Raw genomic sequence first — 17,042 nt, forward strand, 5'->3', positions numbered from 1 at the left:
TTTCTTTGGATCACTAAGTTGTATGTTGGGTTTTTTTAAACAATACTAGTATCAGGACAACTCATGAATCTTAGAAAGACTGAAATTCATATGCTGGTAAAAACACTGGGTCTGCAAGATTCCACAGTTTCCTCCCTGAATACTCCCCTTCACACAATATAAACATCCCACACCCCTCTGTTAGCTTTTCCACTTTTAAGCATCCTATTTCAAAAAAGAGTAGTGAAAAATGCATAAAAATCACTGTTATGAGGCACTGATTTATTAAACATGTACTGAACTCATTAGGGTTTACTGAGTGGGAGATATGGGAAACTTCTTTCAACAAACAAAAATCTATAACACATCTCTAACTGACTCCCCAAAATGGCTTGTAGCAAATCTATTAAGCCCTCTAGCACACCTCTCCAAAAAAGATGTTTTCACATAGAATAGCTTTTGCTTTATGCAATCTACTCTGAAGCATCAGTGAAGGCTGAGATGGTGCTTTTACAAGTACCTTTGGGAAAGTGCTCTGCTACATAATCTATTCTTACTGTCAATCACTTTTTCCTGCTACTCAGCCAATCTGAATTTTCACTTTAGTAATCCCATTGCATTACTCCCCTTGTGCTTCTGTGCTTTAGCATTTACACTCTTCAAATACGTATAGCCATTGTTAAGGAGAAAAAAAACATTCATTTTTCATTCAGCATATCATTTTCTCCTGTTTGAATGCTGTTGGTCTCCCTTAGAGTGCTGTACTTCCTCGCACATTCCAAATAAATGTCAGAAAAATTAGAATTTGTTGTTGCTGGAAAATACACCCTATACAGAAAGCACCTTTCCCTCCCTGAACGTTTTCACATGAACTTGCCCATCCAGTTCCCCAGTTTATCTTTTTATTTCATTCTGTTATCAAGAAGGCTTTACAGAACAGAAGTTTCCAATAAAGGAAAGCAAAAAATTACTAGCAAGATATTTTACTAAAAATAAAAATAATGATTTTCAACACCTTCTCCTAGCCATTAGCTATGTATTAAGAAAATACACTGCATAATAACAGCAACTTGGAGGTCAGCTGTGCCTTCGTAATTTTTCTGTTCTTATTTCAAATGCTTCAGAACAGATACCTTAAAAAGAAAAATATTATTTCCATCTCTCCTTTCTTCGGTATTGCTTCACAGCCTCATTAGAGACTCAGAATATCAAATCCTGCACTTTTCACACTTCAGAGATCATTGTACCTCATGACACACTTTCCAGTGCCAATTTAAATTCTTTTATAATAAGCAACTTTTTCTCTTCTCCTTGACTTTCTCCCATTGCTTTTGTTTAGATTTTTCTTATGTCCACTTTCAGTGTACTCTTATCTACCTCATTCAGGTTAACTCTTCTTCATATAAATCTCTAAAACAATTGGCAACAAACCTCTGAAAACTGCTGGGGAGACTACATTTGTTCGTCCTCCATTCATCACTGTTAAGCTTGATTTCATGTTTCAAGTACATAAACTCAGAGCCTCTCGAAGAAGAGACTGATGATATTTGACCTTGATTTAACTGATTTTGAGCTTCCATATTAAAGCTGCTTTAAATATTGACCTTTCATATAATGTGCTTTTGGGGTGACTGATGCATTCCTAAGGTTTACCTACTTGTAGCCCAAAAGATCCTTAAAAATCTGCAGAAAAGCACAAAGTTCTTCACCATTTTAGCAAAGAAGTTATGTTACTTTTGTGGATATTTTTGCTAGTTTATCGCTATTTGTTACTCAGTATTTTTTAAGTACTCATTTTGAAGAGTCATAGCTTTAAATTTTTTCAGTAAAGATGATGAAAGGACTACAGTGCATGACTTGTGTGGCTGAGGATACTGGGTTTGTCCGATTATCTTCAGTAGGGATAGGATTTCTTCCACGTCACTTAAAGTACAACAAATATTAGTCTGATTTATTTAGTTTTCTTCCTACAATCCTATTTGTATTCATAGGAAGAATAATTAATAAGGGATTGGAAGCAACTGATGCTGGGTTTTTGTTCCAGATAATTTCAGTGCATTACCAAATGAACCAGATGTCAGATATATCTGGAACTATAGTATTCACCTTTGTAAGAGGTAGAGTACCATCTTTAACCTTGTAAGACTGACATTAGTGAGGATAAAATATTTGAATTTTAGGGAGAGCAGTACTACAATAAACACATCTAGAGTTTTCCATATTCATAATATAACATCCTGATAAATATCAGATTTCTACAGAAACAATAAATATGCTATTCACTGTCCAACTGCAGACAGTTTAAAGCTGAGACTTTTGGCTCCTAAAAATGTGCAGCAGAAATACATAAGTTGTATATTATTATATATTATACTTTTCATTTTAGGCTTTTTTGAAAGGTTAATCTACAGATCTTCCACAGAAAAGGCTTGCTACAATTCCTATTAATGTCAGTGGAATTCAGTATCAATTACATCAAAAGACTATGAATCAAGTCTAATTAGATGGACCTATACATTGATTAACCCAGGAGATTCAGGAAAAGATAGAGCAGCAACAGCTAAATTGTGAAAATGCTCACATAAAACCCAGTAACTAAAAACAGTATATCCTGCACCTAAATATTTCACTTATTTTTATTAGTTTTTATTATGTCACTCTTCAGTACACACAGAGATGTATTCTGGATGGAAATGTGAGCTCTGTAAGTTAAAAGAAAACTGAATAGGGTTCATGGTGAATTATTAGCTAACACTACGTTTAGTAATGAAAACAAAAGAGATAAGTAATATAAACTAGGAAAAAAAAAAGGAAGAATGAATATGTTAAAGTCAGAAACTATAGAGAATATTAGCAAGAATGATAGGAAGAATGGAAAATATATTAAATGCACAAAAAACCAAAGGATTCAAAACAGTAATGAGATGGAGAACTTAATCACAACTCAGAAGTAACAACATAAGGAGGGCAAAAATAAAATTGGCAACAGAGGACCTAAACGATAAATAATAAAATATTTTGAAAATAATTTGACAGTAGATTCATTCAGGTCTGAGATTCATACTTACAACAGGCAGCTCATTTAATCACTAGAATTTTTTCCTGAGATGTGGTAGATGTATTATTATTTTTTTTTAATAAGTGGAACAGTTTAAAAACAGTACAGTGACTACTGCATTTGAGAAACAAAAATTACTTCAGCTAAACCCAATGACCTATTTTATGTGGGAAGCCACGTTAGGTTATTGATGTTCCTTGAAAACTGTGACAGTTTCGATTAATAGAAGGTTACAGAATAGGGACACAACCTTACAAGACTGAGTGTCAAACTTCTGGTTAAGTTTAACACAGATATAAATGACTCAACGCAGTTACAGATATCATCACACTCGCTGACTAGTAGGTGAACATTCCATTTTCACTTAATATAAATCCCTGCACTCTTTTGCCTGCAATCTACTACTCCATGAGATCTATGGGTTCATCCATCTGAGAATCTCATACAATCTCATTACAGGTTACAGAATGCTGTATGTACCACTGGAAAAGGAGCCATAGAGAATCCAGTGTTATAAAGCCTGAGGTTAGGAAACTAGCAGGCTGCAGAACCACACACTGGCTTCATAGTGTGACTTGCAAACCAGCCTAACAGTTATGTATGAAAGTTTCAAGAAAAAGAACAGCATACAGATATGCAGAATCTCAATTCTTAATGACCATAACGCCCTTTCTAAACATAAGCACCTCACTTATGTTCTTCCACTTAATAATTTAGAAGCTCTGTAAGTGTACTGTGATGAAGGCAGCTTTGATCTCTTACTGCCAAGATCAACGGAAGCTTTTCCATTTTTGAGTAGTAACCAGGGTCAAGACCAACAAAAATCAGGTGATGCACTAAAGAAATCACGTAAAATAACTTTTTTCTAATGGAAGGTGTAAATTAGGTTATAATCTTCATTGATAAGTGACTAATTCTCAAGCATATACCCATGGAGGCTCTAAACATGCCTCCTAAAGCTCAAAGCCTACCAGCTATTAACTCAATTTTCTTGCAAAGAACTCACTCTTGGTGATACTAGATTCCCACGCTTGCATTATAAATCAGCAGGTGTAAATGTGCAAGCTTTCCAACTTTTTGAAAATTGAAATAAGAAAAACCCACTTCTTTGAAAATCCAAGGTCCTTCAATTCACATTTTCTGTAAGTAAGTCTCCCCTGGTTCCTGTAGATGATTCGAGATTAGCACAAGGAAAGTGAACAATTGTGAGAACTCTTGATACACATTCCTCCTTGGATGTACAAAGACTTACACATTGAAAACCAAATGGATAGACTACTTAAGAAAAACAATTTTCTTTGTATGGGAGAGGATAAACTAAACCCAGTAACCTCCTTCACTCTTAAGCTATTAGGGACCATACAAACTAACACACACAGAGCGTTTATTCTATAGTTCACACTGCTCTGGGAGAAAGCACTGGTAAAAGAAATAAAATGAAATAAGATAGTTTCATATCCATAACAAGATCTAGATGTACATGCACTCACGTTTTCACTACATTTAATACATTACGAAATGTAATTACAAAAATGATAATTATACCACAAATTAAAGTTCTATTGATACTGCTATATTCCATGTCTTGAAAAAGCAACCACAAGCAATTACAACAGATGGGTAGAGTGAGGAAATAAAAAAGCCATCCACGAACATAGCTGGAATAATTTAATTCCCAATTAACTGTCACAGCAGAAAAACAATGATTTTTTGGGAATATCTATCCCCTCTTGAGATTTCTTTCATCTACTTGCAATGACGAATATTAATATCTCTATCCACTGTAGTTTAAAAAACAAAGTTAGAAACACACATAGAATAGAAACACTTTATACCTAGAATAAATATTTTTTCTGCTATTGTATGTTGTATAAAGCAGCTTGCACAAGTAGGACCAGAAAATAAACTGCACTAAAGCCTCACTCGTTACTTAGGCATAAGCAACTAAATTACTACCACTCTAGGTCATCTTGTACAGTATCAGTACAAACTGAGATTTTCTACAAAGCTGTACATTCTAGACTTCCATATGAAGCATCTTCTATTTAGACAAAAGAAGTTGTATCAATACAACATGTTAATCATAAACACTAAGTATTCTTTCAGCAGCGTTTGTATGGAACTAATACTGTGACTGTAATCTACAAATCAAAAGTCATAACAAAAGTCAGTGGGTTGGGTGTTCACATCAAAAGGGTATCACACTTGGCCTACTCATTTCAATCATAGTTTTGTGTTTCGATAATGCTACCTCAAAAAATTTCATTTAAGTCATTAAAACAAATGCTTGTGAGTTGGGAAATTTCACACTGACAGGCAAACAGTAAACTTGGCAAAGTCTAACTTTCCATAATATATAAAGCCCCTGTTAATGAAAATAATGTGATACAGGAAGAATATATTATGTGCCAAATACTAGATATTAGGTTCAGCATACAAAACATTTAACTCCTATTACTTATGTATCAAATGTACAACATTACATGGATATACAAAACCACAGACATTTCTTATATTAACTGTAGTGCATTCAAGGACATATGAATGAGCTCTGCCTATGAGAATACAACAACAATTATAACATACAAAATACAACATCACTTATTTCCCACTGCTCTCTGCATATACATCTAAGGAGGGCTATACAGTCACCAGATGAAGGAATTACTGACAAAAACGTCACTGCTATGAAAACCTGCCTTGCCTTATTCCAGGTCTGTAAGAAGTTGAATGTTTTAGTATTTGTTAATATTTTGGACATTTTTACATAAATATATGGTCAATGAGGGGAAACCTCTTTAAAATTGATTATGAGATTCTATCCATTTTCATTGAAATCAATAAAAAACAGTCTCAGTTTCACTGGTTAGACCAAGCTACATCCTTTACTTCTTTTAAAAGTGAGGCAGAATGAAAATATAACTAGGCTATCTATGGAACACATTATGGCCAACATTAGAAATCAGTTAAAGTAGGGAAAAAAAAAAAAAACATTACTTAGTTTGAAAGCTTTTGGGATTTCTTTTCCACCTTCATATTAGGGAAATACTTTATATTACACGTAACTTTCATTCCAAGAACTTTAAAAGACAAAGTAATGACAGATGCACATCTGTTATGTTGAAATAAAATCAAGAGCAATTTCTGAAAGACCAGTAGCTTCACTGACATAAATCTAATTTTAACTAGAAACTATTACTTTGCATTTTAGCATTAGTAGCTGCATATGCTAAACGTGGTTTCCATTTGAAACTACAATTTCAATTTTTCTTCTAGTGTGTAAAAAGGGGCGGAACAAATAAACAAGATTCAGCTTGTCTTACGGGTTTTGTTGATGCTTTGTGGTATGTATTGGTTGGTGGGTTTTGTTTTGTTTTTGTATTTTTTATAGGATTATAAAAGTTCATGAAACGCACAATGCCTTTTCTTAACAGGACAAAATATATGCTGCAGCTACTTTTTAGTTTAAATGAACCTACCATTACCTACAATGAGCAAAGGAGAACTGTTGGAACTGTTTCAACATATATAGCATATAAAGCTAGATAAGATTCTAAGGCATTGTCTTTTTGTCCGCCTAATATTGGAAGCATTCCTAAAGCAGAATGCAGTGTGCTTATGAGTGTTCCTGTCTGACTGTTCTCACCATCTCACTCCATTCACACTGAGTAATTCTGAGAAGGTGATGTACACGGTCCCACTATATGAATTTACTACATCGCCTTGGTTGCACTTAATTGAAAGCTCTATTTATTACTAGCTTTTCTTTGCTGGGCAAAGAATATATATATATAAAGCAAGAATCCATGTTTGCCTGACATTTATTTTTCAACAGAAGAAAATCATGAATAACAAGAGGTACATGTGAGCATGTAGCATTAATGTTACCATTCTAGTTTATAGCAGTGCAAACAAAACTAATTCAAAAATAAAATAAGTTGTTAATTTAATAAGACTGAAGGTGTTAAGAGAGAAGATACACTCATCCAAAGTGATCTCAGGCCACCTGGAACTATTTGCATACTTGGCATAATGTTGCCCGGGAAATAGAAATTATGATTTTAAAAAATAAATGAAAAAGTCTTTATTTGAAAAAAGTGAAGATATTGTTTCAAAATGGTGTTTAAAATTTAGTTACTTTGTGCTCCAAAATTAAATCCCAAGAAAAGAAACTTTGTAAAAAGAGGCAAATCAGATTAACAACTGCTCACATCAAGTAGCTTTTTTCTTTCTAATAGTAAACAGTCTCAAAAGAATTTCCAACCAGATATTATATGTGAGAACAAAATATAGCTTACATCAACTAAGCATGTAGAGATAGTCTTACTTCCTTTCAGGTTATTCTTTGTTTTGAACCTTAACATCGCATGGTAGCACATAGAATTATTTTGTTAAACAGGGCCCTCCTCTTGGCTTTCTTGTTTCCTCACCAGATCATACCTGGGAGTAGCATCACGAAATCACAAAAATATTAATAATGTTAGGTACTATTAATAATTTCACATACATTATTTCTTTCTTTATTCTACAGATGGAGAAAAAGCACACACCTTATACTTCCCTTAAAAAAGAAAATAAAAAAAGCATGCTTTGTAGTCGGCATCTCAACACATCCTGAAAGCAAAGGAACAGTTTCTCTTTCCTCCTGGCCCTGGCCATTAGTCATGCCTTTTTAGCACTGTTGCACCAGCTGAACCAATTTGATTTCCACACTGCACTGTGGCTTCAGCAGGGCACACAGACTAGAGGGTCCTCTACTGAGAAAAAGCTGACTACACTTACCCAACGTGGTAGAATATAAGTTTTATTCCCCTACAGAACTGAATCCAATATTCCCCCACAATGAATAAAGCTCCACTATTTTTCGCTCAAACCTTAAAAAAAAAAAAAAAAAAAAAAAAAAAAAGTGCCTACTACAGTAATTCGCGATGAGCCAGCTTTTACTGTGAAGCTTATTGATTCACACCTTGCAGAGGGAGGAGGGGTAGAGAAATGCAGGGGTTCTTTTTTGGCTTCACTGAAATGTAAATCTAAATTATGCTGAAGTATTCAAGCATGTCAGAATTGAGATCTGAGCATCAAAACTTAAGTAAGCACTTCAAGGAACTGTGACATCATAACTCTCAAAATTGCCCATGGATAGAAACCAGTTAACTTGCAGCTTTCAGCATTACAGTTTTAGACTTGGTAAGATTTAGGTTACTATCATATTGCCAGTAGATATACAACAGGACTTTTAAGACAGCTATGAATGAAATTAAAGAAATTCCACAAGAAAGCAGCAGCAGAACTAGCAGATCAGGGGTTAAAAGACAGGCCTGTCTTGTTAACAAGGGACACTGTTTCTGGGACACTGCTCCCAGTACACCGTTTGCAGATGCAAAACTGAGAAATAAGCTGTTTCTTTTAAGAGGATGAGGCCTGCATTGTGACACGAGCACACAGACAACTCCATGCAGAATGCGGCGTTCTAAGTGCAGGAAGAAAGCAATACAGCTGCACTGCATTCACTTCACCATGAGCCAAATCGGAAAGTAAGACAGGTATTCCAAACCTGTCTTTGAAATAACAGGAAACACACAGTGAACTGCGCCTAACAGCTACAGAGACTGCTGACTCAAATATGAGTCTGCTATCATAAAAACATTTTGGAGCTTGTAATTACTGTTCTATTTTGGTCACCTGTCAGTTGGAATTAATTTATTACTTGATAATAAGTAAGTAGATATCCATAAGCATTCACTGCATGTTTCAAAGAAATCTGCTGATTTATTCATTTATGTCAGACCCTGAGTACTCTAAACAGATGGCAAAGACTGAGGGCTGGAACTGCTTCCTAAAACCATTTGAACATGAACTCTGCAATTCCCTATCACTTTTGATACATACACTGATACGATGTTTGCAAAAGATCTGATAAAGTGAAAAAGTGAAAACAACTCTGGGTTAGGGTAGTGCTTAGAAGAGGACATTAAAATAAATACGAATGTACTAGAATAGCTTCACAGCAAAAACTAAAGCTAAGAAAGGAAAGAGGAAAATAAGCAAACAGGGATAAAAAGAATAAGCTTTGAAGGACAAAGTATAAAACTCAACAATATAAAGCTAATAGCACAAAAATAGATTTTTGCACGCTGCTCTCTGTCTACAATCAGCAAATACACAGTATTTACATTACAGTTCAAGGCCACATCTATAAATACCACCAACAAACTCAAGAGACAGCAGGCTTTTTCCACAGTTCTGCAAGTGGAGAAGAATTAAAGATGACCTGGCTGGGCAGGCCACCCAGGTCAATATAAATTTAAAATACCATCAGGTTTTTAAGCTACATGTTAAATCTTAAAACCTGGCAAACTGTTATAAAGCTTGAGGTTAATAAAATGCCTAGGTTGTCAAAGAGTAACATTTGCACTTGATCTGCTTGCAGCAGCAAATTATTTTTCTTCCCAATATAGATCAATACTCCCTACACTGTATTTTAAAGAGAAGCTTTTAAATATTAACCTTCAGTTAATTACGCTGAATTAGATCCACATCCTATGTATAGTTCCATATCAGTGCAGAACCTTTTAAATATGAGAATCTAATTCTCATCAGCACGCTGCAGTAGAGTACAGAAACCTGCGGCTAGAGTTTCTGAACTCTCTGAGCCCCCAGAATATCCAATACACTGTACACAGGGATTACATTCATCCGCATCTAATAGAATATCAGAAAGCAGACATCAAAGATAAGTTGCTAATTCTATGAATAAAGAACTGTCATAGGCCTTTCCTTGCTCACAGAACTAGCTGTAATGCCTGTAAAAGCAAACACTGCCCCACTAACATTCATTATTCTTTCCTACAATTCTGGGGTGATGCTTTTTACAGATGATGCTTGCATAATGAATAAAACTTTTTTAGAAAAGCAGCCTGAGTTGTTATTTTTAGAAAAAAGAAAATCTTTTACAAATTGCCATTTTGTAACTCAAGAAATTCAGAATGTTCCTTAGCAAAATACAATTCAAAAGTATGTTATCATTCTATGCATATACATTATGTAACAGGTACAACACCAAAATCTGACCTTTTCAAAAAGCAGAGATTGATGACTTTGAAATATAAAACCTCCCCGCTTCCAGATTTACTTCACATACCTTCTCCAGAAAAATAGCATTTTCTAACTCCAAAATACACACACAATATTTAGTAGTTGTATTCTCCATAAATTACAAATTATATTATTTTTAATTCTTTTTTACATCTGCTTTCTTAAAGGTGTGTTATTATGTGAATATAATCTTCTTGACCTACAGTAGCAAAATCAATAGCTGAACAAGTATCTCAACAGGGACCTTGTCATCTCAGTGCTTTCCCCCTTAATGCTGACACAGCTCCTTACATATTAACACAGCAGCTTTTATTACTACTTTCAAGAACTGTTCATTTTATCAAACACATATTCAAAAAAAAAATCCACTCTGGAGAGACCCGGAACAGATTGTTTCATTACATACACGCACAGTCTAACTGTACACAGTAGTGACACAAATGTTGCAGTATTTTAGAGATGCCGGCATTCGCTGGCAGAGCAGCTGCAGTGTCTTGACATTCCAGATACATAAGGTTAGTCCCTGTTTCAACACTGGTTATAAGGGGGCAGTCCTCAACTTACCCACTGTTAAATAGCTGGTAAAAGGTTTGTGAAGTCAAAGATGTGATGGGAGCTACATCACTCATTTATCAAATGCTGATAGCCATTTAGGACATATATTGATTCTAGCAACACAGTAGGCACCTGAGACACAGACTGACATCTTAAGATCTGAAGAAGATAAAATATAGAACTTAACTAGAATCTTTCTATTCCAAGTGATAATGATCAACTTGAAAAAGATCAGCTTGGGCTTCAGGTTTGCGCCGAATTCTAGCTGTCAGCATTTCACTGAGTCAGGACTTCCTAAGCAACCAAATATGCGCAACATAAAATCATAGATTCACAGAATTGCTCAGGTGGAAAAGATCTTAAAGATCATCAGGCCCAACTGCAACCTAACATACTACCTAAACTCAAAGGTCCCTCTGCTAAATCATGTCCCTGAGCACCACATATACAGGTTTTTAAACACACTCAGGGATGGTGACTCAAGCATCTCCCTGGGGAGCCTATTGCTCAATAACCCTTTCTGTAAAGAAGTTTCTCCTGTTACCCAACCTAAACTAACCCTGGCGCAACTCAAGGCCACTTCCCCTCATCCTGTCACCCGTCACTAGTGAGAAGAGACCAACCCCACTCTCACCACAACTGATACAGATGGAGAACATAGTAATTAAAAATTAAAGCTTCTAAAATGGTCCATAAGCAGTTTGACTTCCATAAAGAAGATAATTGTGACTTGACCGAGATTCGAATTATCTCCATATGCCCATCTGAATAATGTCATATATCACTGATATCATGCACGGCACTTACTAGCAGTCATGGAACAATGCATGTCGTAGCCATGCTAAACCTACAAACCATGGCAAAGGTTTTACTCAGCACTGTTAACTAACTTGAGTTATCAGAACAGAGTTAACTAGTTAACCTTATAGTAAATCATGGTAATGCTTTTGACGTGGTTCCCAATGTTCAACTGATGACAAAACCCATTGATCACAACCCCTTTAATTTGTAAGAGGAATATGCTACTTTATGGCAGCTTTGGAAAAATCTCAAACCCTCAGAGGACCACAGATTATGTGCATCATGTAATACAGATGTGATTTTAAAAGGCTACAGTAATCTAATGAAATTAGGCTGTTTTCAGTGGGGATTTGATTCTCTATCTTCCTCTATTTTGCAATTGCTCAAACTCAGAACATATTTTGTTCAACTTGAAGATATTAAGACAATTCAGCATCCAAAAGAATTATTACAAAATACATTGATCCTCTCCTTGGAAAACAGTGTATTGTCTAAACACTCTCATCTTTCAAAGATGTGCTCTCCTCCTTGCTTAAAGTTATATCTCAAATATCCCAGAACAGAAAAGATAACCTTATTTCTGACAAGATGTTATCAGAAGACTCTCTAATTGGTCAAACCATATCTAAAAACGAGACACATTCAAAAGAATCCAGAAGAAATTTATGCTATGAAACAACATACAGTTTTCTTTTAAAGATGCAAATCATTACAGGTTTTAATCATTCAGAAATATTCAAAGTAGTGACAGATTGAAGTAAAGCATGGCAAAAAATTTTGGGGAATGAAAAATAAAGGATACTGTGTGTGAAACTCATGGCATGAGGCATTACAGGATTAAAGAAAATGCTTTGCCAAACATTTAAAGATATTGTTCTTTTTAAGACGTTCATATAAAATGAAATAATTTTATTTAAAAATATACTAACCACAACGTGAAAAAGCAGCTTTATGTAGTAGTTACTAACAATTGCAAAGAAGACCAATCTGTCCTGAAATGCAGGTTAGAGATTCTCAGATATAATTTAATCAGGCTTGCTATTATTTGGTGAGCAGGCAGTCCCATTGTGTTACAAGTTTGCTCTGTCTTAATTTATCTCAATTCAGAGTAAAACCTAAAGTATAATCTTAGGTCATCTCTTATTGTGACAGCAAGTGGCTTAGTGTGAGGGGATATGTAACTCATTTATGTAGAAGTGTGCATTGTAAACATTTCTACTCTCCATTCTTGCAGGCTGGGAGTAGGTGGGATCTTTTTTTTTTTTTTTTTTTTTTTTTTTTTAATCAATTGACAATTAATTGTGCTAGTTAAAATACAGTTACTTTTTTCAACAATACTGTATATTCTCACTTTCGAGTAAGACTTGGAACTTTTTGACATTAGCTAGTAAATACATGCGAGTTTGCAGGAGTAGGGCTTTGCTTATGAGTTTTGTTAGATTAGTTTTTAGTTTATGAGTATTGTGCTCAAGAACAGTGAGTTGATTGGGTTACTACTTTGAGTGAAGGCCAAGAACAATAATGAAGTGATTTAGGTTGGCATATGGCCTCTTACTACAATTTCTAGAAGCCCTGTTTCTGCAGTGCAGCCTTCTTTCACATTACTTGTGAATCCTATGGTCTGATGATAACTTGCACACAATATTCAAAATAATTTTAGACCAACTTCTCAGCATAGCAAGAGATATTACTCCTTACTGGGTTCTTTCAGTATTTACAATAAAATCATACACAAAATAGAATCGTATTTTTAATATAGTAACCAACTTCGGTGGTTATTTGAGTGTGGAAAAGAAGGTCAGAACTTCTCACTTTGGACTACCTGAAGGAGTAGTGGAGTTGTTCTAACAACCAATGCGTTTTTAAAGGACGGTGAACATTTTAAACAGCAAATTGAAATCTCAACATCAATTACACTTTATTCTTGAAACCAGTCAGAAAAGAATATAAAGAAAAATATCAGGACATCCAAGAACACACATGGAATGAAAGAATTCCCTACTAGAAAAAAAAAATCTAAATATTTATTAAAAACAGGCAGAAAATTGGTAAACTAGAGTTGAAATTGTAGAACTCCAGCATATCTTAAGTTGGACCCACAAGGATAACTGAGCCCAACCCCTGTCTTCACACAGCACCACTCAAACTAAAACACTGTGGCTGAAAGCACTTTCTAGGCGCTCCCTGAGCTCTGGCACTGGGGCTGTGCCCATTGCTCTGGGTAGCCTGTGCCATGCCCACCACCCTCCAGGGCAGAGCCTTTCCATCACCACAGTCTAAAAGGGAAACTAAGGCCAGAGCAGCAAAAAAAAAAAAAGGGGGAGGAATTGTTAGCTTACATTTTTTGTTCAGGTTCTATTAAAAAATCTGTTAAAACCACACTTTTTTTGTTTTTGTTTTTTCAAGTCTCAGAATATATTAGCTGCATTTTCCATTCTTTTGTATTTTCATTTTCAATTCTCTTATTCCTAAGTAACTAAAAGAAGATTCTACAAAACATTACTTAAAACAATATTTTGAAATCCATTAGCTGCTACCTATTTAGATTTATTGTATAATGTAACAGGAAATTTTAACTCGACTAGTTTAGATGAAGTCAAGAAAAGCAAATCCACCTTTTTTTTTTTTTTTTTTTTTTACCCTAAATGCAAAATCAACACATATACAGTAAAATTTGCTGCAGATAGTTGTCAAAGTTTTAATGTTGTCTCAGCTATGTTATTGGATAAACATACTCTAAATCTACTTGCCTGGACAGAACAAATAGCAAACAAAGCATGGCCAAAGCATATTAACATCCATGTTCAAAATTCAGCCTGTTAAATTTAGACATTTGTGAATTTGGGGGTAAAGCAGATGTGGCACTTACATTAAGGCTCCTAAATTTCATTATATTCCTCTTACAAAATCATAAACCTTGAAAGTGAACATGAACCACTGAAGCTGATGTTGAACAGATTTTTAAAGTTGGCTCACTAAAAATGCAGCTTACAATGAGAATAATGAAATTAGTTTGGCAACATTTCAACATTAAGAAATGTGCTATGACTGCACCTCATCTATGATGTAGAACAATAACTTGAGTTTAACCTAGACTGCTATCAATCAAGGCAGAGAATCCAAAATGGATCTTTTCCCACCTGCATGAAAAATTCACCCATTTGAAAATTTCACCCTCAGAAGCTGCTTGCAATAAACACACTACTATTCCTGAATTACCTAAAGATGTTTTGCATACTCTGAAGTTTGAGCCCTTCATGCTGATGTGAACAGGATGCTCAGAATGGAATCTATACAAGAGAAATGCCGTGTTCTCCTATACCTTTGCATAATTACAAGGCTTTGACTTTTCCTGTCAGTAACCATTACTGAAAACACACCATGACTGTCAAGAAAAAGTAGTTGACTCAGCAGTGATGTATATTCATGGTCTGCTGAATTCCAGGTGGACAGTGTTTCACAAACATTTCATTTAATGGAGGAAAAAAAAAAAAAAAAGAGCAATTCAGGTCAACATAAATGACTAATCTATTAGTCTTGAATTTGCTACATGGAAACAATTAGAAGATATTTTCAATTCTATGTATAAACTTCCATTCATTTAGACTTACAACGACATTAAAACAACACTTAGGGCACCATTATTATGTTTCTTTGAGATAAATTCTGAAAGGTGGAGAGCATGTCCAACCATTATTCAGAGGAATTAAAAGAATTTCCCTCACACTGTTATAAGAAATTAAAAGCAGACACAGTAGCAACTTGTGGATGCTACATACTGGAAATAACAGTAATAGTGTTAATTATACCTGCCGACTGCAATGAATATTGCAGTCCCCACCCCAACGTCTTGCTCACTTCATCAAAATCTTTCATTCTCTTTATTAGATAACTGTGATACTTTTAAGGTACATTAGTGACATAGGTGTAACTGAGGATTACCACAGCCCTCCAACTGAGCAATTAAGCTGTAAATTTTCAAGGATGCAATTTTACTGGAAATTTTGGAGTATTATCTAATTTCACTCCTTGAACTCATTCACTCCTTTTACCTCCTAGATGGGAGGTATATGTATCCCTAGTGGGAAATCTGTCCTTATTCAGAAGGTACCCTAACCACAGAAATTTAGTCAACAATTTCATAATACGTGCATAGCATGGCTCTTATAAACACAAATGAAATCAGTTAAAAGAAAGAAACACCATTTTTTCATTGATACTTTTTGTTACAAATAACTCCTCAGTGGGTTAGAATCAGTTCAAGTGATCAAAGGGGCAGGGATTTTTCACATGGAATCTCCAGTGTTAAGGCTGGGAATCTAAGGACATTTTACACATCTGAGATCACAAACAGTTAAGAAAGTACTAGAGTGAAAGCCACATTCTGATTACAAAGGTGCTACATGGCCTACTTTTCTTAGTAAGCTACACACATCTTGGGGGTGACTACAGAAAGCAGTGAAAGTCCCCTGCTCCAGGTCACTTCACTCATTTCCTGTTCCATTCTAATGTTACTTAAAGCAAGCTCATTTAAACCTCCTCTCAAGGTGGTAAGTGAAACCTGTTGCAAAATTGCCTATATGAGTCCACTGCCTTCTGTTGAAAAATCTACAGACTTAAAAAAAAAAAAAAAAAAAAAAAAAAAAAAAAAAAAGAAATGGCAAATAAAAGGTTGGTGTGTGACTCAAATTTTGTTCTCTTCTGCTTGAACATTACAGAGTGAAGCCAATAACAGACATTCTGATCTCTCTCCTTATTTACAGGATAGTTCCACTGAAAACAGATAAACAGTAGGTTCATGACATGCCCAGAAGATTCAAAAAAAAAAAAATTCAGACTTCTGAGCGCACAGAATGAAGTGAGCTCCAAAGTCAGAACCATCTTCCACCTGTTTTCTATCCTTCTTAATGGTGGGTTTAGATGCCTTCAGTGATCATGGCCATGTCAGTAAGATCTGACACACATCCTGGAGTACAGGAGTTCAAGAATACCTTAAAATTATAATATATATATTAATATAAAAATATAAAATTAATTTGTTATTGGATTTAAAATATATACTTGATTAGGAAAGGAGGGATGAATTGTGGTATAACCAGGGGTTAAAAGTAAGGAAGTTAATAGGGGTGCATGCCTATTTATTTCAAAGCAAAAGAAGTTTTCCTTTTTCCTTCTTCAGAATGTGGGTGATGAGTCCTGCACAACTCCCATTTCAGGTAAGATAAGACTACTCTTCCACTCCAATTAATCTGTACTTAAGGCTTAAGAAAATAAAAAGATTAGATGATATAAACTTCTACTGACCTTGCAATATGTTGTTTCTACGTCTATGAACTACAAATGCTCAAGAAAACTAAATTGAAATTACTAATTAGCAGTAATTACTGCTACGTTACTTTCCTACAGAAAAGAATGACAGGAAGCTGAAATCGTGAGGCTCTACTAGAGAGTTTTACAATATTACTTGCTATTAAAATAAACAAGTACAATTCAGCAGTGAACTTCAAGAACTTTAGGTAACATAGTAAACAGATCATGGTGGTTTTCATGTAGA

At 34.9% G+C, this 17,042-nt stretch overlaps 1 protein-coding gene across 21 annotated transcripts in view; it reads right to left on the reverse strand.

Annotated features, from left to right (window-relative positions):
- NRXN1 (neurexin 1) overlaps positions 1 to 17,042 on the reverse strand; it is a gene marked incomplete at both ends in the record, with an annotated part of 632,844 nt that overhangs the window by 411,690 nt on the left and 204,112 nt on the right. The gene's annotated exons all lie outside the window — the stretch shown is intronic.

This window comes from Tetrao urogallus, assembly GCF_951394365.1.
Source record: "Tetrao urogallus genome assembly, chromosome: 2".
Lineage (NCBI taxonomy): Eukaryota > Metazoa > Chordata > Aves > Galliformes > Phasianidae > Tetrao > Tetrao urogallus.